The following is a 25981-nucleotide window of genomic DNA, read 5'->3' as shown; positions in this document are numbered from 1 at the left end:
ATTCCTTGCATCTGTTCACACTCTCCTGCTTGCAGGTCTTTAGATAAGATGCAAAGCGTGCATGATTACAGTTGTTTGTTATTCCTGGTTGAAGTTTAATGTAATACGTCTTAATGTTCAAACAAACCATTTGATTGTATCTAATGAAAGTCTGCTAGATTAATGCTAAATTAATGCTAACAATGAAAAACGCTATAGCCATGCTAATAACAGTTAGCATAGTTGTTACCATAATCATAAACCTTCAAACACCTGTTACTTCAAAACACAGAGCAGCAATACATACAAACAGACTATAAAAATATTAATCACGGCCGGGTATACCGAACATTCTCTGTTTGCCGTGAAAGACTATCCAAACGGAAAAACCTAGTAGGCCTACTGTATTACTGACTTCATGAGCCATTCTATGTGTTTATATTTTTCTTTGGCTTTTGTGAAACACTTTTTCCAAAATAAGCAGCTTCAGTGAAGGATGTTAAGATGAATACACGGGACAAAATGTGAGGTATGCCATCAATCAGGGGAACAAGACTCCAGCGGTGTCCCAATAGTTTATTATCAGTTCAAACTGTGGTTGACTATTGACTTTGAGATTTAAGAATCTTCAAACATTATCTTTAAGATGAAGCTCGATTGCCAATTTTATCCACTTACAGATTTATCATTTCATATCGTATATTATTATTATTATATTATTTACATTTGTACCCCAATCTTAGCCGTTCCACAATACAGTGTTGGTGCTGTTACATTGTACAGTATTATATTTCTTTTAATCAGATCAGGACAAAAAAAAAAACAATCTAAAATAGCTAAAATGTTCACAGGGTCCCAACTTGGGGATGTGCAGCTACATATACACACAGCATAGCCTAATTAAGTAAATATTTGCAAAACCTAAAATCATTGAGAACAGGTACAAACATGGATTCATCATCACATACAAGGTAAAGAATGACCCTTGAACATTGTGTATAGAAAGCCAGAGGCCTTTTATCAGCTAAAGTTAGCTTTGATTTATCCACTGGTGGCTGCTCACTATAGTTAGCAGGAAATTTATCTAGCTGCAGTGGCGACTTGTCAACGCAGGACAGGAAATACACTTCCATCGGGTTAGTTGGTTCGCATTTAATGACGCCAACCGGGGCTCGCTGATTAGAAAATGAATTATTTATCCAAATACCATTCAAAATTTCCCCCTAAAAACTGAGGAATTGAGAACTGCTTGTTGAAGTGTGAATATCTGTTTCCAAATCACTCTGTGACTATATGTCTTTAGTGATCCTCTGCGTGTGTGTGTGTGGGTGTGTGTGCGTGTGCGTGTGACTGTGTCATCAATCTCAAAGGGCAGATCAATAAGCTATCAAAGGCTGTTCATGCTGCCAGTTTGATGTCGACTGGAAAAGTGAGGTGATTATCCACAACACTGCTCTGATCGACCTCATTTGCATACCCCACCAAGCTTCCACATTTGAGCTTTATTGTCCTGCTAACAAGTGCTTAATGTCTATTAACATCTTCATTCATCACTCAGCAAAGATAACTTCTTGATCTGCTGAACACCTCAATAAATCTATGGGCAGACCCAACATGGGGCTAATAAGAGCATAAAAAGAACGAGACAATCTGATCTGCTGAAGATCAAATCTGCGATGCAGTTCTACGGCAATACCACCGGGACAAATAACTACTACGATTACACTGGTCAACACACATTTTGGTGCCAATTTTTTTTTAATCGTTTTAGGGTATTTTGATGTCGCCAAATCCAAAAATGTCATCGTTTTTTTCCTGAAAGGGCTCTAGTTTTTTAGATATTACATTTTTTTAAAGTGCTAATAATCTGCAAGTTATGACATTAGTATTCTCTTCATGCTACAACTTTAATGAGGCTGTATGTGTCTTTTAAAGTATGTACAGTATTTTTCTTTATTGATCTTTATTGAATCATCACTGCAGAGAGCCTTCTATGTGCAAATCATGTTTCGTGTGAAAATTCAGCAAAAGTTTTGAAAATTTGCCAATATTAGCAGTAAACAAATGCCATCATTCTTCTCTAAACTGTGGATAGAGGTAGCTGCCATTTTGTTTTTCCATCACAAAACACATTCATTGAGTGTGGCCGGAAAAAAAAAAAAATTGGATGAACGTTAAAAATAAAATGATGAATTGCATATAAAATCACATTTAGATTATGTCCGTACATTGTTTATAAAGTGCATATAACCACTCACAAAATATGCAAACTAAAATAAATTGCTCATGGAAAAAAAAAAGCTCAATAGAGTGTTCTATCAATCCAGAGGTCGCAACTTCCTGAAATAAAACCAGTTCAAGTTCTAAAGACTTGTTCAGTCAATCTATCGCAATCACAGTCTATCATAGCAATTTGGCTTTTTTTTTTCCTCCCAAGAGTTGCGCTTCAATGTGTTATTTTTGACATGTTAAAGGTAGATGTCAGTACAGTACAGCATTGCTAATGTAATGGCCTAACATTATGGCTCAGTCATCACAATGTCAACAACCTCTTGAAAAACGGTGTGTCTGTGTATGCGTTTTGCTGACGGCGGCCAGGATGACAGAGTGAATGAAAGCGGTTGTCGCCGTCGCAGTGATTGTTTTGTTGCTGCGTCAGTAGTTGGACGACTGCAGTGGAATATCTCAGTCAGTGTGTTACCACCAGTTCCTCATTCTTTTATCTCACAGTTGAAACCTAATTGGTCAAAAGTCTTCTTACTGTTCTTGGAGACACAAAATCGCATTACAGGCCTCTCTCACTGGTTCACAGCACTTGGCCATGTAGAAGTAAAAGGATTGTCTGGCCTCTTTCCCCTATAATGTATGCTTCAAACCAAGATTTACTTTTCGCTGTCAAATATGTTCAAAGTGCCTGTTCCTCTGCCCATCGGGCTAACGTCTAGCTGGACTGAGATGTGTTCTGTCCTTCTGTCACCTTCAACTATTTAAGTCTGATTTTGATTTTTCATCCATTAATTTTTGATGTCGCTTATCCTGTTATAGGGTCAAGTGGAGCTGGAGCCTATCTCAGCTGACTGAGCAAAAGGCGGACTAAAGCCTGGACTGGACAGCTTGCCAGTCAATCACATCGCGCATACAGACGCTGACAATCATTCACACACATGTGCAGCAAACTGATCCTATTACAGTTCTTCTTTGCTTAAGTTATTTTCTCAATTGAGAGAAGCCACAAAAAGCCAAAGAACATGCAAATTGCACTCACGCACACACACAGCAGCTTTAGAGGTGTAAATTCCTCAAACTCCAAACTACAACAGCGGTCAGGGTCTTTCGAGTTCAAGCTATACCTTGATGACCTCACACTCACTACTTTGTACAATTTGAAATCCTCAATTAACCTAAGATGCTTTTTTTTTTTTTTTAATATCAGACAAAGCCCAAGTACCCGGAGAAAACAAAATCCAGGAGGACAAGAGCTGAGATTCACACCCAGCACCTCTCAGCTTTGAGACAGACAGCCTCATCATGACCTCCTCAACATATACATTGAGTTAGAAACGTACTACTTGACGACTAAGGATTAGAAGACCCTCTTCTAATCCTTGTACAGTGCATACAAAATAAATTCACATAAATTATGCTCGCCCACATCTCACTAATCCATCCAATTAGTCAGGCTGCCTTCTTTTTCATGCATTTTCTGACCCTCTTGTGACGAACATGTCGGCACAAAGCAGTTTGTTCACAGCGTCGACGCAACACACCCAGCACACGTGCGCTCACGTCATCACGCTTATTGAATTCACTGTTTTCCTCCTCACGTTTGTCTCTTCTTTTCTCCTCCAGTCGCAGCCCGCCATCCCCGAATTCAAACTGCTACTAATAGCAGGCTATTTTTAGACACTTAGGAGGTGTGTGTGTACGTGTGTGTGTGTGTGTATACAGATGATGGATGGAGGAGGAGGTTTTCACACCTGCCTGGTAAAGGGGAGAAGGGTGAGGAAAGGTTGGGTGGCAGGTGATAAGGAGGTACACACTAGGAGAGGTTGTGGTAAGGGCAGGAAATAAGTCCACACAGATGGCATTGGGCTGGGAGAGGGACTTTGCCCTCAAAATCTACTTTGGTACATTAAACCCCCCAAAAAAACAGCTGGAGATCAAAAGAGACATCCACACGTGACAATGATTGACAGGTGCAACCTTTTGTCGAATCCAAGATTAAATGCAGTAAGGGCCACAGTGTTTGGAGTTCACTTTACTTTCTGTATGTTCACATTTAGACAAATACTATACAACTACGGGTAATAGGATGAATCGTCACAAGGCAGACTGAAAATTACCCTAAAAAATATTATGAAAGACTATTGGGAAGCCAAGAAAATGAATATTCTTCGATATTGAAGACTGAGGCCTTATTTGAAGCCAATTGAGACTCCATAGATGTGGTGTATGAGTTGTGCTGTTTTTCACAAAAATAAAAAAGGTTGTTAAAGGTATTATTTCCTCTTTTAAATAAAAATGCTTGTCTTCAAAATGAATATGTAAGTTCTAAAAATTAACTTTTCCTTTTATTTATATTCAGTAAAAAAAAACAAAAAAAAAAAAAACATTTTACTTAAAAAAATATTTGTTTTAAAAATGTGATTTTAGTTATAAAAATCAAATTAAAAAAACAAATTGTAATTCTGTGCAGATTCTGTTGCTGACAGCCCTCCACTCCAATTCCAATATTTGGCAGGATAAAATTCCAATAAAGTTTTGAAATACAGGAAGAACCCTTGAGCGCTTTACAATACAGTACTGTAAATATAGTATTTTTTTTGTTTTTGGGGAGGGTGGGTGGCGTTTGAATGTAATTATCGTTGTCTTATGGGTGAAAAAATGGCCAGCTTTTGACGATTTTAAAAGAGCTAATACCGGCCGAATAAAACGCTGGCCGATAAATTGGCCAGGCCTTTGCAGGCTGTTTAATCATCTTTTTAAAACTATAACTTTAACACAAGAATGTTGGATGTTTCACGGTTCAAGACTGCGGGTGGCTGGGAGTGATTTGTGTGTCTAATCTGTTTTGTAAAGCCTTTTTTGTCTTGCTTTTCATGTATGAAAGGTATCAAGAAAGTTTAATTGATTGACTGGGAAATGCTAGTCTGCAACACGAGTTTTAGGTTGTGCAAACAAAAAATACAGTCGTTCCCTGTCAAATCTGGACTTGTGCATATTAACCTGACTGATAGTCTTAAAGACTTTTCCTCTTCAGAATGCTATCAAATGCATTTGATGTTTTCATTCATAATATATATCTACCAGAACACTGGGCGCTATATAGGCCGACAGACGGCAACCCCTCCAATTACCAAAAAGTCAAGTTTATTGCTAGTCTAAACCCCCTCTTTATGATAAGCCGTGTCGGACTCACAAATGAGGCAATGAAGCCATAAAACCGGCTTTGGTATTCGCAGCGGGGATTAAAAGACAAGCTTTTTTGAGTTTTTGGAAAGAAAAGGTTGCCAAAGACATGGTGACCATTTCTACATTACAAAGGCAGTGATTGATCAACATATTGGAAACTTTTAACCCAAGGTATGTCTTTTCAAACCACAAATATATCTAAAATTTTGTACGCACCTGTACAACTCAACATAAGAAAAGAGCATGAAGGGGACCCCTGGATGTCAAATACTCAGGAATTATTTAGTGTACCCTGCAGTGAACAACTGATGTTTCAAAGCATGTCCAAAACAAAAGCTAACTGTACTGCCTTAAATATAGATCGTCACTCTAGAAGTTTCCTGCACTGGGTTTGACATTGAACTCCTGCAAACAGTTTATTTATAGTCCTCTTGATTTTTTTTTTTTTTTATGGTTCGTGTGAATGTGCAAGTCAGGAGGTGTCAACAAGAAACACAAGTTAATAATGAGCACCAGAGAGACGACTTGAGAACATTCACATGCCTGGTGTCAAAACGAGAAGATCCCCAAAAATGAAGCGACGCCACATTCGACTACGTGGCTTCTTTGAATCTTGCTTGCCTGTCGTATTATCTCTTCGTTAAGATGAATCATGCAGTTACAAATATCATGTGAAAGGCTGGAAATATTACATCTCCAACTGCAAAAATATACTGAACATATATAACAATATACTAGTGAATTTGGGATAGGCGTTTGAATTCCATTCATTGAATTCAATGGGGAATATTGATTTGTTTGGTCAAGGTACTACTGTTTTACACTTTTTTTAAATTGCCAATGCATTTTCAATGCTTGGGGCAATACAACAGTGGTAGATCCGGGATAAGGTTTTTATCTTGTCATCCAAAAGCTGTCAAATGGCAAAACACAGCTTGGCATTAAAATGGGAATCGCAAATGATGTGGAACGATATCAACTTCAGGCTTTAGAGTTACTTCCCGCTGTGTCACATATTCAGCAAAATATGACACAAAAATCAGACATTTTCCAGCAGAGCTTCTCCTTGACAGGCATGGTAAATAACACAGGCGGCGGACTAAGTCACCCTGAAGTTAATGAACATTTCCTTTTCTCAATGTAAGCGCCATTACCACACACTGCGAGATGGCTCCCCGCGCGATGAAAACGCACTGCCGGCACTCTTCTGCATCCACTGATGTTTTATTAATCAACATTAAAATTCATGTTTAACGTGCACTCGTCAACGGGAGCGAGAAGTGACAGACAGGTGTGTGATAATATCTGTCAGGTAGAGACGGAGAGAGGGATGGAATGTGGTGATGCTCAACGCAATGACCAGAGGCCTTGATCTATTTGAACTAGATTTTGTCAACCCAAACACATTTTTTCCCAAGAATATGTTTCCAGCAGGCCCACTAGTTGAAACACGGAATTCTGATTAATATTGTGTTTGTGGAATATGAGTTAAGCAGCAAAATCCACCCCTTTTTAGCCATCTGAGGGGCGGCCATTTTGTCACTTCTGTCGACTGATAATGACATCACAATTACCCAGGGCTCAGGTAACGACCAATCACGGCTCAGCTTCAGAAAACAGGTCAGCCGTGATTGGTCGTTAACTAAGCCCTGAGTAGTTGTGATGTCATTTTCAGTCGACATAAGTGACTAAATGGCCGCCCCCAGAGTTGGCTAAAAGCGGGTTTTCACAACTAACATATTAACTCTTATTCCACAAACGCAATATTTATCAGTATGCCTTGTTTCAACTAGTGCGCTTGCATAGAACATATTCTTGAAAAAAAATATGTTTGGGTTGACTTCCCTTTAAATTGGTAATTGCATCACATATTCAAGATTCCTCACCAAACTACAGGATGCCCAGAACTGAGGTGGAACATGTTTTATTTAGTTTGGATATAAAGTCTCTTTCTGGTGTGCTATTTGAAAACATGGGAAAATGTGAGTATTTAATCCAGTCTCCATTGCAATATAAAAAAAAGGTGAAATGGGTTATTAATTTGAGGAAAAAAATTGTAGTGGGCTCCGGAGAGAAGATTAGAATCTTGTTTCATTATGAAAAAAACGCTGCAGCGCCTAACAAATGATCTACTCTGGGAAAAAGATGAGTTTCCTAGTGTTCATACCCCATTCTGTGAAGTGAAAGTGAAAGTTGAATGAAAAAAAAGACAATAAAATATGAAAGGTGCAGTTTATAACTCTCAGGAAGCGATTGGATGCCAGATAAAATTACATGTTCTTTGTTTCCCCATCCCACAAAGTAATTACTTTGTGGTAATGAGCCGCATGCGATGACGATCATTACGCCGCAGCCCACCGCGTACATTCATCACCCAACATGAAATATTGATTTAAAGCTATTTGTTAGCCGCTCAAACAACGTGCGTGAAAAGTCATTGGGGAGTCAAGTTGTCGTGGCAACAGAGGAGGCTGTGGATTCATTGTTTTGTAATAAACAAACACTGAATTGTGTTATTTCCCCGGTCAGCCCTCAAAGAGCTTAATTTTCCACTTAGTTACTTCTTGTATTGTATTGTATTGTACTCAAATGGAAGAGTTGCGTGATACAATGTTTATTGATCCATGGGATTGTGACCTTTTGCGATACACGTGTGACGTCTGAAAACCACCGTCGCCTTCCAGTAAGACATTCCCGCATGTTGAAGGGGGACATAAGCGAATGAGACAAATGGCTAAGGAAAGCTTCAGGTTGGGAAAATGGTTGGCGATTACCAATGGAGTTTTGCTCTCATTTCATCAGTTTGACTTACTTACGTTGACGTGCATGTGTTTTAATGGCAAAATGTTACGTTGCACCAGCGGCTAATTTGCTGTTAGCAGGACAGAGATCCACCCCTTTTAAGCCATCTCAGATTGCGGCCGTTTTACCACTTTCTGCAAACTGAAAATGACATCACAGTTGCTCAGGGCTCAGGTAACGACCAATCAAGGCTCAGCTTCAGAAAACAAGTGAGCCTTGATTGGTCGTTACTCGTATTCCACATGCGCAATATTAATCAGAATGTCGTGTTTTCAATAGTGGAGACCAATAGAATATTTATTGTCAAGAAAGTTTGGGTGTTGACTTCCCCTTTAAACAATGTTTTAGTTTTTTTTTAAATAAAGGATTTGCTTTTCATATTCACTTTTATTCGTATTTTCCCCATCTAAAACACATACCAAAATAACTGTAGTATTTAGAATTATGTAATATATACCAAATGTTTTAAAAGATTTTCTATAGTGCATGTGCAAATTGGAGTCACAGGCAACCGAGATCCCACCTCAGCTGATTTTGACGAAAGGCAAGGTACATACATCCCATACCACCCACAGAGATGGGAAATTGTGGGCATGTCGGGGAATTGATCATTTGAAAATGAAAACACGTGCAGACTTACAGAAATAAAGTGCTGCATATTGATATTTATTTGCAATTATTTGTATGTTGGCATTGCTGGTAATGAACATGATCAGCGTATTCATTAGTTGAAAATGGAACAATCAATAGCATTCCAATTCTCATCAAGACCAACTGGCATAACCTATTTATCCAAAAATAGCACCTGTACGCCACATCACTGCTCATTTCAACTCAACAAATATCAATTTGTGCTCATTCCCTGCTCCTCGTCAAAGCACAAAGCAGAGATAGGACAGCTCAAGGAAGATTGGGGGACAGATAGAAGCAACAGACAGGAGCTTGACTGCTCATGTCAGATAAGAAACCAGCTAAAGAACAAATAAGCGTGACTTGGACATGTCCTATACAACATCTAAGTCAGCCTTCAACTGGATACAACAGCTACACAATGTGCTAAGCTTGATGTATAGGAACAAGCTGCATGAGCTCAAGTTAATGCATTATAAGTGCACCACACAAATGAATTAAGCTTGTCCCTCCATTAGTTTAAAAAAAACAACAACAACAAAAAAAAACAGACACAGCTTAGGGCCATACAATGGAAACGCACAAACACATGCGCCTTGTTTCTCCAACAGAGGCTAATAAGACAAACTAATTAGTGAGCAAAGTTGGAGCTAGGAGGAGGCTGACTAAATGACACGCATCCCAAAGGGCCACAAGCAAACTCACACATGCACACACATTTAGGCTCATAAGCAATGTTCAGCTATTAGTAGATGAAAACAGGGCGTGATGATGTCATCACGATCATAATAGATGTGCAGTAACTAATTCTAGACACAAACGCCTCATCGGTGGCCCAATGCGCAGCATTTGTGTAAAGGGTGTAACATCAGAGATGAAGCGAAATTAGGGGCAAAGTATTTAACATTTTTGAGTTTGCATACGGTTATGATGCTCGTTCGCAGCAAATTAAATTCCGCCTCCCCCTGGCGTTAGCCAAATGACACGTCCCTCAGCGCCTTGGCACAGCCCAAAAAGGCCACAAGAGTGCGACTAGAAAGTGTGAATGGCCTTGATGAAATCCCTTAAGCAGCACGGCCATTATACAGTGCAGCCCTCATTGGCTGCCCCGGCACCGGCTCGCTTATTCTCTCTACAGACATGCAGGAGCTGGTCGTCATGGTAACCCCCGGTCTCGATAAACTTATGGATGCACGTGCATGCACACGTACAGAAGCACGGTGTATGTTTTTAAAGGGGAAGTTAACCCAAATATTTCTTTTCAAGAATATGTCATATGCAGGCCCACTAGTTGAAAGATGGACGCATTTACCCAAGTATAGAGTTACTTTTGTCTTGTGTATTTTAATTTAGGCGTTTACCTTGGACCATACGCTTCACTGCTTTTTTTCCCTCATGTTATATGTTACAGCATGGTTCATGTCAAATTGTTAAGAAATGTCTTACAGTATTTTGTTCTTTCAATTGAGACAACCATTCAATTGCTAAATCCTTTTGCATTTATTTTTCAAAAGAGGCACGCGCAGTAACCTGCTTCAAAATATATCTTTTTTTTTTAAGTGCACACTGTGGTGTGAATATTGTGCTGCAGCAGCAGGATGATGAATGTAGTCGAGTCGCTCGCAAACAACAGCAGTGATGATGTTACATTCCAGCGGGGGAAAATATAAGGGGCTGGTACATTTATGATTCATCCATGTGTTTTTAATCCGGTTTTGAGCAATGCAGATCTACGGATTTAAGAAAAAATTATTAAGAGCCATTTAGTCACTTATTCATTCACAGTACTTTCAATTAAGTAATAAATTCTTATTTAAAAAAAGTTTGTTTTTTTTAACAGGATGAGATAACTGTTGGAATGTTTTGAACTTGTTACCAAGCCATTGTTAAGTTGTGGATGTTCTTCCTTTTCCCATAGCTGGTTATCTTGTTAAACTTCTTTCAACAGCAAACTATGTACACACATTCACACTTTCGGACAATTAAGAGTCTTGGATTAAACCAACATGCACATTTCTGAAATGTGGGAGCACATTGTTTAAAGTTTTGCATGTTTTTTGGTATGTTTTCATTTGTTCGACATACCTTACTACGACTGCATTGTCGTGTGTGTGTATATATATATATATATATATATATATAAAAAATATGTATATATATACATATATACACATATGTGCATACATATATACATACATACTATATATACATATATATACAGATATATATATATACACATATACAGATATACATATACATATACACATATATATAAAGGGATAAGATGCAGTTTACCATTCAAAAGAATTTTGTTTAACTGAGGGTTAACTTGAAAAAAGTTATTTAGTACACAATGTGGAGTGCAAAATGCAGTTTTTGCCGACAACCCAAACAAAGAAATACCATACTTGTTGTTCTCTTTATGCACAAAATACATACTGAAAATGCACCAAACTGTGGCCCCAAAAATAGGTGCCATCCCGCCGCGATTAGATACATAAGCATGTGCATGTGTGGGAAGCCATGCCAGTACTACAGATGTCAAAAGTATATAAGGAGAGGTGAAGATTTGTGGTGTTCATTCTAAATTAGCATTCACGTCATCTTCGACTGACAAGGTCGTGCAAATGCTGCTTTTCTTTTCCACCTTGCACGATCACTTTGCAGGAGTTCAAGCCTTAAGTTGAGTCTCCCCAGAGAGCAAGTGAGCTTCTGCTTGACGTCGCTGAGAAGAAGCGGGCAAGGTGAAGGCAGTCTCTGGTGAACGTGGATAAAGTGCGCATGATGTGCCGTCTACACATCAAGAAGCTTTAAACAACTAATCCCAGAACTGAGATTAGCATTATGAAGTAAAGGGTAAGGTGCCAGAGGAGAGACATTGAGCTGGTGAAATTATGATGAACGTGTACATGTTTGTGATATTTCACTAATAGCAACATGCTTCCAGATGGTAATTTCTTTGACAGCAAAAGAAGGGAAATTTTAAGGGTGAGGGGACGACTTCACAATTTAAATAGTGTGTAGAAAGAGAGTTCAAGAAAATTGAGGTTTTGATCAAATTATTGTAAATGAAAGTTAAAAACTGTGATGAGACTAAGAGACTACTTTACGGTATAAAAAAGTTCTTTGAATTTAATTGAACGTGTACGTCGGGCGCACATGATTAAAACATTAACATTATTTTCAAGGAGGAGAGGGGAAAATTACATCAGTTTACTACATTTTTATCATGAGCAAACAATACGTACTTTTTAGTATACAATACAAATTAAACTTAACAAAATTGTTTATACAAATATTTTTTTAAAATAAACAAACATGGATTTACAAAGCATTTAAACTTAACAAAATTCATTAAAATAGTCGGTGTGATTCAAATAAGGTAATTAAATCCTATAAAAGGGTGAGTTGGAATTCTGTTACTGAAAGTATGATGTACAATTTCAATAGAGAGGATTGATACAAGTATAAATAAAAAAATTGAATATATAATAGATCACGAGGTTAATTCAGCCAAAAAAAAAAAAACAAGTACACCCACTATATAGACACCAGTAAAAGTAAAGAGGACTGCATAATGCTCTAGTGTCGCACACACACACACGCACACATACGCGTTGGTGCTTCTAACTGTGCTACACTCACAAAAAAAGAAAGCTAAACTGTCACTGTGGACCAAAAGGAGCAATGCCATAATGATCACACACAATAAACCAACTCCAACTCCGCCAGCTTTCCAGACGCAGTGTGCGTCCGTGAAGCTTTTTGGCGGTCCGGGTGTGAGTATTTGCCTTACCTTGGGTGAGCGTTCCCATGAGGAAGCGATAGAGGTATCGAGCCACCTTGGTCAGCTGCCTCTTGCAGCGTTTCCTGCACTGGCTCATCTTGATGCAGCTTTTCTGGAGCTGATGTTAGCAGCACTTGGGCTGGCTCGTGTGCCTGGGAGAGCAGGAGCCCAAGGTAACAGGGGAGGAACTCACTCTGTGTGTGTGCAGGTAAGAGTGTGTGCGTGTGAAAGTCTCACTGCCAGTGCCTTTCTTCTCTTCCTCCTCCCTGTCTCCATCCTCCCCTCCACCTGTAGGGTGCTAGCTGTCAATCACTTGCGGGGTCCGTCGCTCCGCCCCCATAACATTGTGAGCAGCTACGCCTTCTCATTGGCTGAGAGGGGCGGAAAATTACGGCCCTGCACACATTGTCGAGAGTGTGCGCGTATGTACTACGAGCAGGGTGGCTTGAGTGGCAGTTGGTGGTTTTTCTCTTCTTGTTGATGTTTTTTTTTTTTTTCTTTTTTTATTCCATCCTCTACAGTCACTGCTCATATAACGATGACGGGCTGCAGGAGCATGTGTGTGTGTGTGTGTGCGTGTGTACTGTGTACGTTTGTTCAAGGCAGCTGGAGGTTGTGAAAAGTGTCACGGGAAACCAAACAAAGCCATTAATTAACGTCACACGCTCGCCTTAACGTCTGTCTGTCTGTCTCGTTAGCCCGGTGAGGAAGAAAAGGAGGAGGACATAAAAAAGGAGAGGTGAAGGGACACAGCAGCTGGAGCGGAGTAAGGATGGAGGGAACGATCATTAAGAGGACAGAGCCGGACAAACGAGAGGCTTTCGATGAGCAGATTACGTCGTGTCCCCAGAGGATGAGAGAGGAGGAGCCGTTCAAGCTCAAGGGATTGGGCAAGAAAGGTAATTATGTAAAGCCACCATTCGCATCCTTATCCTTCTGCCTCTTTTCACGTTCATTCGAGTGGACGCTTGCAGTCACTCACCTCGCGCCCCTCCACACATATTATGAACTATTTCCTCCTCGACAAGCTGCATTAGCCCGCCAAACTGCTGCCACTTCACCTTTATACTCGACACTTTACAGTGCTGTATTAAAAAGTGAGACTGTTGCCACGGCAACCTCCCGACTCCATGGATTTTTGGGGGGGGGGGGGGGGGGGGAGTGTGGAAGACGCACGCACACTTACATGAATAGGCGCACACACCTTCCCCTGCAGGTCAGAGAGCAACTCGCTTAATAGGCAGGCAGATGTTTTATCTAAATGCTCTACCGCACTTTGTACAAGCAACATGCCTCAGGTCACGTTTAAAAGTCACAATGAGTGTTTGACTCAGCAACACACAAACAACAACTGAAGTTTGTTTTGTGTTTTCTTTGGCGCTTTTCCTTTTATTTTATTTATTTTTTTTACAAGGGCTGTACCTATCCAATCATATGATCGGAAATCAGTGCCAATCACATAATTTTCATCTGATCAGCATCTCGTTAAAACGAGCGGATTTTGAAAAATGGAAGTCAACCCAAACATATTTTTTTCGAGAATATGTTTTATGCAAGCCCACTGGTTGAAACATAGCACCTTAAAGGTAATGGGCCCGAAAAATTATAAATGCATGATACAGGTGACAATGTACTTATGTAGGCGTCTTCCAATTGCTCGGATGGCATGTACTAAAAAGGTTGTTTAACAGAGCGAGATGCTCTGCCTCATGCTTTGTAAAAAAAAAAAAAAAAAAAAAGAAAAAACATGCATTCTGCTTTGCAATCATTTTCTTTTTCACACAAATCTGAAAGGGCAATCAATATTGGCAGCAATAAAAACACTTAAACTTGAGGTAGACTAGTTAGAAATACTCAAAATAACTAAAAATCACAACAAAAGTGACAGTAAAAGCCTTTTAGAAACAGGCATTATAATATCAGAAGGATAACAGACAAGTACTAATAAAAACAGGCTTCCGTTTGCGTTTCTGTCTACCAACTTCGACCAACTTCCATTAGCACCTCCAGATTGCATTGGCTGTATATGTACAGGAGGTGGCGATATGCACCAAAAAGAGAATCATTAATTATTCAGGCTGACTAAGAAGTAATAAAGTAGCTTTGAATTCAGAGACAGAGAAGTTCTTGTGAGTTATGGTTTACATTTCTATTTTTAAGAGTTGAAGCGACAGGAGGCTCCCATTGACCAGTTCAATATAATGGCCAATAAATGTAGACTATGTGAAATGTCAAATGTACGTGAGTGTAAAATTGTTTGCGCAGCAAGCAGACACATTATGATGCACTCCTATTTACCATTTTAATCAAATCGGCTCAGATAGTGAACGAATGGATGGTTTTTTCATCTGTTGGACCTTTTTTCCCCCCCCCCGATTGACGACTGACGGACTGGCGAACCTTTAATGTTTACTGACGTAAGCGCGGCTAAAATAGCATGACGGACTGGACAGATGATTACCCAGGCTGCTGACGGATGACGGACCGGCAAACTTTAGTAAAATGCCCACCTTTGATAATGACATTTACATTACATATCTATACTAAATTGGAAGAAAACAATTCATTAATCCTATTACATGGTTGCTTTCTTTTGTTTGTAATGTGCACTATACTGCCATTAAACACACAAAATGTGAAGCTCTTGGAATAAAATAGCAACCTGTCCGCCACACACTAAATACCAACTTTAAATCCAATGAATCCCTCACCCCGTGGGATAATTAATTACCACCTAACAACTCCATTTTGTGTTTAGCGCTGTAGCCGGGAATTAAATTAAACGTCAAAGGGGCTACCGTGAAGGGAGTAAAAATAGTCTCTAATTATTGTCTGTCGGGAGCTATAAAAGTGGTGGAAATGGGGCAAGATTCGTTGCACTGTTGATGGTGCGAATTGAGATGTGTGGGCTGTCGCTGGAGCGGATGCCGACATTAGGACTGAGACCTTCAAGACCCCCATGATGCCCCCATCATCAAGTCAATGCAGAAACATCATTACATCTTAAACTCTTTTTTTTGTCAACAGGAGGGGTAAGCGTGCGTCACCTTACTTGCTCCCTGCCTGCTCTCCTGTGATTAAACTTGGGGAGGGCGCAAAAATCCATGAATTAGTATTTGTTAAGGACTGATCGATTGGGTGGAATTGATTGTTGAATAGTCCTGTCTTGAAGCAATTGACAAAGTAAAATGCACTACTTGGCTACCACCATCTGAAGAGCTGTTGTTTCATTCCTAGACAGTTTGTCTAAATTAAATAATCCAGCCATACAAAATTCAGAACATTTAATTTATTTTACAAAGAACGGTATCAAGAACATTAAAGCTTACAGACGCTCAATATTTTCTAAAATACCCAGCTCTGGAAATGAAGGTAAGTACTTTATTTTCTCTTTGTTCTCTCCCGTGTACATTATAATTTAAAATCCTTCTATAAATGCAGTAAATATCAAAATGTTCAACATAGATAGGTGCGGCTTATACAAAAGTGCATCTTATATCTGTTTCTTTCATTACTTTTTTTAAATAGAGCGGGTGCGGCTTATATAAAGGACCGGCAAATACGGCAATTATTAATTTTCAAGGATATGTATGAGGGTCAATGCATATCCAAGTGTAAACAAGGCTAAAAGAAGAAATGGGTATTTGATTAATATTTCTTGATCAACTACGGGGAAAAACATATTTCGGGGTTTTTTTTGGGGGGGGGGGGGTGGATGAGATTTCTGAACTCCTGTTTCAGTGTAAGTTTTATTTTGAGTAGCATAACTTCAGCGTGACTAACTTGATTATCATATGCTGACATCATAGCGGGCCAAGGAGTGTGCTCCATCGAAAGTCCACATTTAATGATCTAACTGGGGACGGCATGGCGCTTTATGAAAGTACACAAAGTTGCGGCAACATTCTGCCTTGACTTGGTTCTGTACAGAAAATAAAGGCCGCTAAATGCCAGATGTTCCCTTATGGTTCAGATGTGCCCTTTTAAGAGGTGTCTCTTTGTAAAAGAGGCTAATGAGGGCCCGCGCAAGTTGAGAGGGCAGATGTGACACAAAAAGTGTGTGGCCAATATACACACACACACACACACAGATATGTTTTTAACTCTATGCTGCAGCTGCAGAGACCCACTCAACAGTCTCTATTTAGCAAGGGCACATGACTGGAGGGAGGAGGAAGGGAGCGGCAGAGCTGCGAGTGAGGAAGAACTGAAGAGCAGAGACACAGATGGAAACACTTGTCTTCAGGGATGTGCAATGTAGCCGTGACTCTAACAAGTTCAGTAAGTGCATGACACGCTCGTCTCTTTATGTATTCCATCTTTAATATCTGACATAGTCTCTTAAAGCTGCCTTACATCGGATAGTGTTAGTTGCTCTGTATATGCCACCTAGATGTGATATGAATTTGACTGTTATTGGGCATTGCTTCTGCTACTTTGTCACCTTAACATTTTGCTGACCTTGAAATGTGTCATTATGGTAGTTTGACGACAAGTGGGCGCAAAAGTGAGAGAACGGCATTTGAGTTTGGTTTTGATTAGGCAAAAGGATGGGGGTGATATTTTGGCAGAAACATGAAAGGCCGATATACGTGGCTTAGGAGTAAGTGTGGTATTTAAAACGCAAGCTCTGGACTGTATGGTGGCAGTGAACAAAACTCACTTCACAATAGCAGCACCGTCGCAAATGGTGAAGAATTCAAAACATCATTCACAAACTAATATATTTTGCTTTGCACATATGAAATTCCTATAAAAGAAAAACATCCTGCTTCAGAAAGAAATAGTACAGCGTGTTTTACATACTGTAGACATATTGAAGCCATTCTTGTCCTGCCAAAATGAAATTGGATTCATAACGCCTCAATGAACAGTATAGCTGTCTTTCTGTCTTATGCTGCCACTACGTGGCTAAAGGAGGAACACCCGAAGGGGCAGCAGTTAATTGATGCAATGTGACAGAAACTGCTGAATTATTTTTAACTGTATTCTATTGTGTCATTACTGTATAAGTACAACATTGGAGCGGGTCAATTTTTTATGTAATTTGTTGGAAATGACAAATGATATTTGTACAGTGAGCTATACCAGCAACATATGACAGACAGAAGAGTAACAAGTTCTTCCAGATGGCAGAAGGTATAAATGCCATACATACCACATAATAAGTGATGCTAACTTTGAGTTCATATCACCTTTGTGTTCCATGAAACATGCCCACAGTTCACTCTCAGTGAGTAAATTTGTGAGTCATTTGAGAGGACATCATTATTTCAGTGTTTTTTTCCACTTAACGTCAATACTGAACGGGTGAGGAATGAGCTCAAAACAGCTGCATCTAGTAGAGAACATACAGCATGTGTTCTTCATGAATGACCAATAGTGTAAGGAGTGGATTGGCTGCCGACACCGGCAGCAGTTCTACAGAACACTACCGCCATCTGCTGACAAACACTAGGATAGCCATGTGGCGTGCAGACCACCCTGAGGGCAAATACTGCACAGTTAATGACCTCAGATGAGTCATTGAAGAAGGCAAACGTGAACATTAAAATTCAATGAAGGCCAGAGACTAGAACAGAGCAATAATGCTGTCAAGCAAAAAAAAAAAAAAAATCAAATCTATATACATAAACATACATACAGTATGTAAGCATCATGGATGGATGGAAAAACAATACACACTCACGCTCACATTTATAGTATATAGAATATTATAATAAATTGTAGTTATAACAGATATACCGTAAAGCTATTTAAAAAAAGAATGTGTATAAATTGCTTATGGGCAATGACCCATTCAAAGTCTATGTCAGTGATTCTCAATGCGTGGTGTGCGGTCCCACTAGTAGCACACGGGTTCCCACTAGTTGTGCGCAAAATAATCACTGCCCAAGTGCAGTTCAGTTATATTCAATTTTTAAACTCAACACATTTGCATTTAATCTATACACATAGATATCTTAATCTATTTAATCATAATCTGTAAAACTGTTTTATGTCACTTATGTGCAAAAATTAGATCCCCATTTAAATGTTTTCCTTCCACACATTTCAGCACAGTGTTAATGTTCCAACTGTCCATAATGTTACAGTGGCTCAAAATAATATCAAACATGCTTTTTGTGAATACAATCTTTAAATATTGGTTATGATGGTGATATTTGGAGAACTCACTATTTGGCAGTGAAAAACTTCAAGAACCAATCAATGTTTTGCAATAACAAAACAGAGGCCACTGCGTGACTGTGTCTGGTCACCCGAAGTTGACTGACACTGGCCGGACCCTGTCAGTACAAATTTCATAAATAAATATGATGAAGTCAACATGTTCCTGCTTTTTTCGATATTTTGAGTTTCACACAATTAATATGATTGATCATCAATGATCTTTTCCCAGTGCTGCGCATATTTTACGTCAGGTTAAATCCTTCCATAATGAATGGCCTCGAAGAAGATATAAAGCCCGGAAAATGTCAAATGTTAAATATTCAGTTAGATTTTAGACTGCCAAAAAACATAACATGCACCCACAAAAGAAATTACGAAGAAGTAAAAACTAGAAAGACACCAAATGTGAAATAATCAATGAAACTTCTGTCATGGATTATACAGGGTCACCACCCAAAAATGCTCAATGTGTCCTACATTCACTCAAACATTAAGTGGCACCAACGCATAACAACCAGCAGAGGGCAGGAAACTAACACAAAATAGATTTTGTGCAATCCAGATCCAGACTTGTAGTTGACCTCCACAGAAATGAATGCTCATTAAATGTAAATCAAACGTACTTGACTAAATCAATCACATAGAAAAAAAAGTTAGATTTTCATTGTATAAGTCATTAAAATATCCATCTTTAAGAGTACCTTGCACACAGAAATACAGAATCATGGTTGCAAAGGTGTATATATCTCTACATATATATATATATTTTTTTTTAAACTTCAATCATTGGCGTCCGACCAAAACCTTGTACCTCCCAAATAGTCACTTTTCAAGAGACTTCAAAAATTGCAAGTTTGTTCAACCATTAGCATTGCACCATTAAAGAGAGCAAGCCATTTTCAACACGTTGGATTAGGCAATAATATGTAAAAGTAACACCCACAAGTGTGAACTGACCAATAGTATAGATTTTTTTTTTTTTAATATGTAATTCACCAAAATGTGACTTATGAAGTTTTGGACCGACGCCAGCGAAACGCATTATGACCATCCATAAGAAAGGAAACGCATACTCAGTGGAGAACTGCGATGAGACAAAGGTCACATGAGAACACAACATTTTCTTGATTGTATCTTTCGGGATACAAATCACTCCGAGGGGAAATGGTTCACTGAGGGGGGAAAAGGGGTATGACGCGATACCAATTGTCAACAGTTCTTGGCTTTCATATCCTGCGGGTGCCTCAGAGAACGCTTAAGCGGCAGCCTGGGATCAGGCAGTTGTTGGATGAAGATGGAAAGTGGACAGACTCGAGGGAGCCGAGTCGGACAAATGAACGGAGGGATTTAGAGGCGGGATCACCGGGAGCCGCAAATAATCCTTCAAGCTCCATTGTGTGTCTTTCATGTTGCCAAAGCCGCCCAAGCTCAAATCCTTGGAGACATCAACATTTGACAAAGGGTCTCGGATATCACACACCTTTCCACAAGCTGGCCTGTTGATGTCAAATCTTTAACACTTGCACTGCCGCATACAACCAGATAACGCTATTGGGTTAACGGTTCGTGACAGGATAGTCCAGCCGGCCTTATTCTTGTCTTTCCTCGAGCCGGTGGGCACGCCTCACTCTGGGTTGTCTTTCCAATGGATGTCATCCTTAAATCCCATTTGCACGTATGGGCCCTAGATACACTCAGCTGTAATCAAGCAAACCGCTGGACATGTTGCTTCTGGGGCGAATCTCACAAAGCCATTGGAGCATTTATTCCATATACTTCATTTTCGTCTTAAAGTGGAAGTCAACCCAAACAGTTTTTTCAAGATTATATGGCAGGCCCACTAGTTGAAACAAGGCATTTTGATTAATATTGCGTTAGTGGAATATGAGTTAAGCAACAAAATCCACCCGCTTTTAGCCATCTCAGGGGGCGGCCATTTTGTCACTTCTGTCGACTGAAAATGACATCGCACAACCTCAGATGATGACCAATCAAGGCTCACCTTCAGAAACCCAAGTTTCCAACCTGTTCCACAGTATGTTATGATCAATCGTATGAAATGCTCCACTGAGATCCATTAAGACTAGCATAAACATCGTCTCTGCGTCAGTGTTGAATCTTATGTCATTTAGTACTTTATAAGAGCGTTTCGGCATGTTTAAGTACTTCATTGTCACTTCCCACCACTGCATGCAACGCCTCTGACCTGCTCTTCCTCGTCTGAAGGTACAAAGCAGGTGTTTTGCGACTGGAAGATCAGAGCGCGTCAGAGAGACGGAGCCCCTCTGAGCCAGGCGGCTTGTGTAGGAGGAAGAGGTGGAGAAGGACGAGGAGGAGGAAGGAAAAAAAGAGCTGCTATTTTCAGAGAGTGTCTACTTAACAGCAGAAGCAATCCCATAAACCACAGTTAACATGTAGCTCATGTTCATCTCCTCCTATTAACACAGATGAGAGATGATAGCGTGGAAAAAAAAAAAAAAAAAATCGGTGTGGGTAAGAATGTAGGTTGCCTAACAAGTAACTCTGTTCCCCACTCAGTGAAATGCAAGAATAAATGTGTGATATAAATGTAATCAAAAATGTCTCGAATTGTGGATGGGTTGCAGCATTCACTGCTTCCTTGCTTCAACACAATTATACTTAAAATGGAAGTCACCCCAAAAATGTTCTTTACAAGAAATTGTTCTATGCGGCTTCACTAGACTAAACACGGCATTCTGATTAATGTTGTGTTTGTGGAATATGAGTTAAGCAGCAAAATCCACCTGTTTTTAGCCATCTCACCGGGCGGCCATTGTGCCACTTTCTGTCGACTGAGAATGACATCAGAGTTTCTCAGGGCTCAGGTAAGGACCAATCAGAGCTCATCTGTTTTCTGAAGCTGAGCGGCCCACAATTGATCATTATCTGAGCATCTGTGATGTCATTTTCAGTCGACAGAAGTGATAAAAAGGTGGCTGAGATGGCTAAAAACAGGTGGATTTTGTTGCTTAACTCATATTCCACAAACGCAGTCTTAATCAGAATGTCGTGTTGAGACTACTGGGGCTGCATAGAACATTTTCTTGTTGAGGAGGTTTTTGGGTTCACTTCCTCTTTAAAAATCTTCAGTGCTTTGTTAAGAGGACTTGTGGAGAAGGGGAAAAAAAATGCTCAATTAATTTTTTATAAGACTGAATACCAAGTGGTTGCTAAATATTTTATCTGTAATTTAAAGAAAGAGATGGGTAAAAGGTGTAGTGCAATAACAAAAGAGCAAGGATGGGCAACTGGCAGAGTTGACTAGACTAGACTAGACTAGACTAGACTAGTCACCATGTCAGCCGCAGAGCACATTGATAAAAAGACAACTGTTCATTCTCACATTTATACTGTCTGAGTCGGAACTGAACAGATGCTGCATGCAACTTAGTCAGGCGAACTATTTAAATTCAACTGCAAATTCTCTCGGTCAATACCCGCAAACATGCGCAGAGTTCAAAATTTGCTGATAACAGAGCTTCCACTGCGGGTGTTGTTAACTTGACATATTTACATATGACTTATTCAAGCTGTATAACTTTTACTTAAAAAAAATTTGTTGTGTTGAAACTTGCACAAAAATGTTAATTAAAAACACTGTACTGCCTGCAAGTATTTATCATTAATGAAAATGGAGGACAATGTAAAAAATTTACTTTGAAAGTCAAGTTCCTGTGTGCGCCCCTAAGTTTTCTTCCAGTGCTCCTAAAAATGTTACGTTAGGGCTTACTGTTCTCCAAGTAAAAATGTTGAGTCTGGGGCCCTTTAGTACTGCCAATGTACACACAATGTGAAAATCGGTCCATTCTCCCACAGCATTCTCCAGGATGACGAGCAGTTGGAGCCAGGTGAAAGGCAGACTACGTCTACGTCTGCCCTGGTCGCTAGTCACTTACAGGCCACAACCGTTCACACGTCAGCGAGTGGGTACTAAATCAAGCTGCCTGGACTGAAGACTGTCAACTGGAACATTACACCGTCGATGACACCAAGGTCAAAATATACTGGAAAATATTCAGTGCTGTTGCCCTTTAGTACATGTATAAATGTGTCTTAACTGACCAAAAACATTCACAGTAATATTATAATGTTCAACAGAAGATGAATGTGTTTTTTTTTTTTTTTTTTTTTTTGCAGGACCACCATATAGACGATAAGCCTCATGTCATTTTAGTTGAACCCCTCCTTAATGGCTTCTCGGGAGCCATTAAGCAAAAGGCCCAGTCTGGTGTGTCTGATGAAGACAGCTGCTGGGTTAAATGGACCATCTGTATCTAAATGATATAATCATTCCTAATAGAACAGGGAGGATTCGGTCCCATTGCTGTCAGCTGGCCCAGAACAACAGGTCACCTTCATTGCAATTTACCACCATCCACCTGATTCTCTTTTGGGCACTCTTTTTTTAATCCAGCAGAATCCATTCCTTGACTAGATTTTGTTCGTCCCCATAAAAAAAAAAAAAAAAAAAAAATTCAGACTTCCATACTAAAATTCTGTGAATGAGAATTTGTGAATGTTGAACCACAAATACGTGAGTCCATTGTACTATTTTGTATTGGCCATTTTATTCAACAGTGGTGCCTTTTACCAAAACTCAAACCGCAAATCACCTTTTCCCATTGAAATAAATGGAAATGCCATTAAATTCATTTCAGCTTGCCCCTCTCCCCCAAAAATCTTGGAATATGTATTCTAAAAGGAAAAAAATAACGCTCCATGGTATTGTCTGCGATACGTCTCAACTCCTCTTAGCTCATCAGTGCGATACTAATATTAGTCGTTTGAGGATGAAGAATACATGAGTAAATGTTAGATGATCTAGCTGAAGCCTCTTTTTTTCAAGAACTCTTCACCAATTGCCACAGTGCTGCTTATTATGAAGTGAGGTGCGTTCACTGCCACCGTGCAGCGTTCATTTCAAGTCATAAGATAAAAAAAAATGGCTGGGAGCATCCTCAATGTCACGTAATAAGACGTCCAAAGTTCAAAGAACACACACGTCCACAAAGGAAGCTGTCCACAAATTCCAAGTGTATAGCCATTGTTGATAGGAAAGTATTTGTGCCGTGCACACTGACGGTTGATAATCCATCAGAAAGTGTCAGGCTAGCAAAGATGGTTCATGTTATCAGAGAAGACCGTACGCAAATGAATCATAACCGAGCTGCATGAGTCCCTTTAAAAGAGGTTTCATGAGCTCAACTTGATCTTCACTGAGAGCACTAATAGCAGTCGTCATTATGAAAAGTGCGGCATATGAACGACAACTCTAATGTGATCTGTACTGCTCTTGACACAATACACCTTTTCCCAAAGCCCCTTTTTGAGTTTTAAATCTAATGCTGAACTTTGCACATACTGGCTCATTCTGAACAACCGCCAACTTGTGGTGTGCTTTTAGTTACCAAAATGATGCTGAACCCCTGTTTGCTTACAAGGATTAAAAAAAATAAATTGAGCATTGTATAACGCAGCATGTTCTTCCAGTCGGTAAGTACAGTTTCCCTCTCTGTAGTTGTGCACCTCGGGTCCTCAACATGCAGGCAGGCAGGCAGGCAGCCAGAGGGGTGAACGGGGGTGAACGCCATCACATAAAAACAACAACAAGCTGACAAAAGACATGCAGCAGACTCTGCCGCATTTAAAACAGCATCTGCGATGTAAACGCGAACATGACAAACATTAAATAAGCTGCACAGACTGCGAGGAGGAAACTCTGCATTTGGGGAGAGGGAGGCAAGGCCCAACAGAGTTTCGTTCCCATGTATTATAAGTTGCATTATTACAATCCCTTTGTTTTGTATCAATTTTCAATGGTAAAATGTGAATCTGAAGCAGCTGCAAAGTAGTGTAAATGAAAATCTAAACGCTTGGAAAGGTGCTCAAGGGAAATCAGTGGGTGTACAGGGATGGATCAGTAACAGAAGGAGGAAGGTAAGTAGGTTGTATTAATTTCGCCCACTTAAAAGCTGTTGTCCAAGTGCGTACCTATATGGAATGGTTGACTTTTTGAGAGGTTCACATCCAATTCCCGACTGTAAAAAACTGTGGGTGGTGAAACAACAGTGGCACAAGCTCATTTGAAGAAAAACAGTCAATGTTATCTTAAGAATTCTCTGTAAAGCCACAACCATCAGGCAAAAATGAATATCAGTAGAAGCATCAGCTGTTGACTACAGCGGTATCGATATTTAGCATGCATCTCAAGTAATGATATTTTTATGATCTAATGAATCATGTTTTTTTTACTGATGCACAATCAATGTATTCTTAAGTGATTAAATGTAATTACGCTAGATGGATGGCGATGTATATTAAGGTTTGTGTCTGACTGGTCGAATTCAGATAAAAATCATACAAATCCACAAGAAAATTACTTAGAAAATCGCAATATCGATATTTTTTACAGTGCAGCCCTATTATAGGTGTAGTTCTCTTGTATTTGGAATTGTTGGTGGCAGTAAATGTTTGGATTCTAGAGGCAGAATTTTGAATTGTCATGAGGCTGTTTAATCACTCCATTTTGACTAAAGTTGCAGTACAATTCCAAATATCAAAAGAAAAAGACATCACCTCACACCGCGGGCAGTGTTTCTCTTGTAGTGTCAACGGTGGTTGTTGTTATTCCACATTCCACCAAACTCTGAGCCAAAGTTAAATGTTTATCCTTTCGGTATTACGTCTTCACCCTGCGCTAGGATATAAATCGTGTGCTGCTGCCTCCTGTAGAGCGTCTCTCTTTTGTACTGCACGGGTGACAGTGAGGGAAAGAGAAAGCAGCCCGAGGTACAGTAAGGCCAGCAGTGAAGGAAAGAAACCTCTCAAAGCTCACACATCTTTCTTTTATCTATAATACATAGTGTGGCTCATTTAAATGCAGTCTTACTGCCCCGTGCTCCCTTTTTTTGGAAGCACTCGCCTGCACAAACATTCAGGAAGTACTTTCCCTGGGAGGGAAAAAGGTTTTGGCCATTTTCTCTCTCGTGTTCATTTATCAGTCCCTCTCTTATCGACCTTATCTGTGCCAACCAATTTCGCCAGCGGCCAGTTATAAAACCACAACTCAATCTATGCGCCTGCATTCATTCCAGTGGTTAACTGTTGACACGCAGATTAGGGGAATTGTCCAAAACAAGAAAAGGGAGGTATCTTGGAATGTTTAAAAACATGGACAGA

The 25981-nt window shown here is 39.7% G+C and overlaps 1 protein-coding gene and 1 long non-coding RNA gene across 2 annotated transcripts in view; one reads left to right on the top strand and one right to left on the bottom strand.

Moving 5' to 3' along the window:
- Window positions 1–25981, bottom strand: part of LOC147139876 (A-type potassium channel modulatory protein KCNIP2-like) — a 99469-nt gene that overhangs the window by 43345 nt on the left and 30143 nt on the right. The gene's annotated exons all lie outside the window — the stretch shown is intronic.
- LOC147139877 (uncharacterized) lies at window positions 16758–23502 on the top strand. Its single transcript, XR_015088767.1, has 3 exons — window positions 16758–16891; window positions 22619–22795; window positions 22940–23502. It is a non-coding gene; the product is annotated as an uncharacterized LOC147139877 (long non-coding RNA).

The sequence above is a fragment of the Filicampus tigris genome, chromosome 11 (assembly GCF_054856515.1).
Source record: "Filicampus tigris isolate MCC_2025a chromosome 11, RoL_Ftig_1.0, whole genome shotgun sequence".
Lineage (NCBI taxonomy): Eukaryota > Metazoa > Chordata > Actinopteri > Syngnathiformes > Syngnathidae > Filicampus > Filicampus tigris.
The sequence above is the reverse complement of the archived record's forward strand: the minus strand, read 5'-3'. Positions and strand labels throughout refer to the sequence as shown.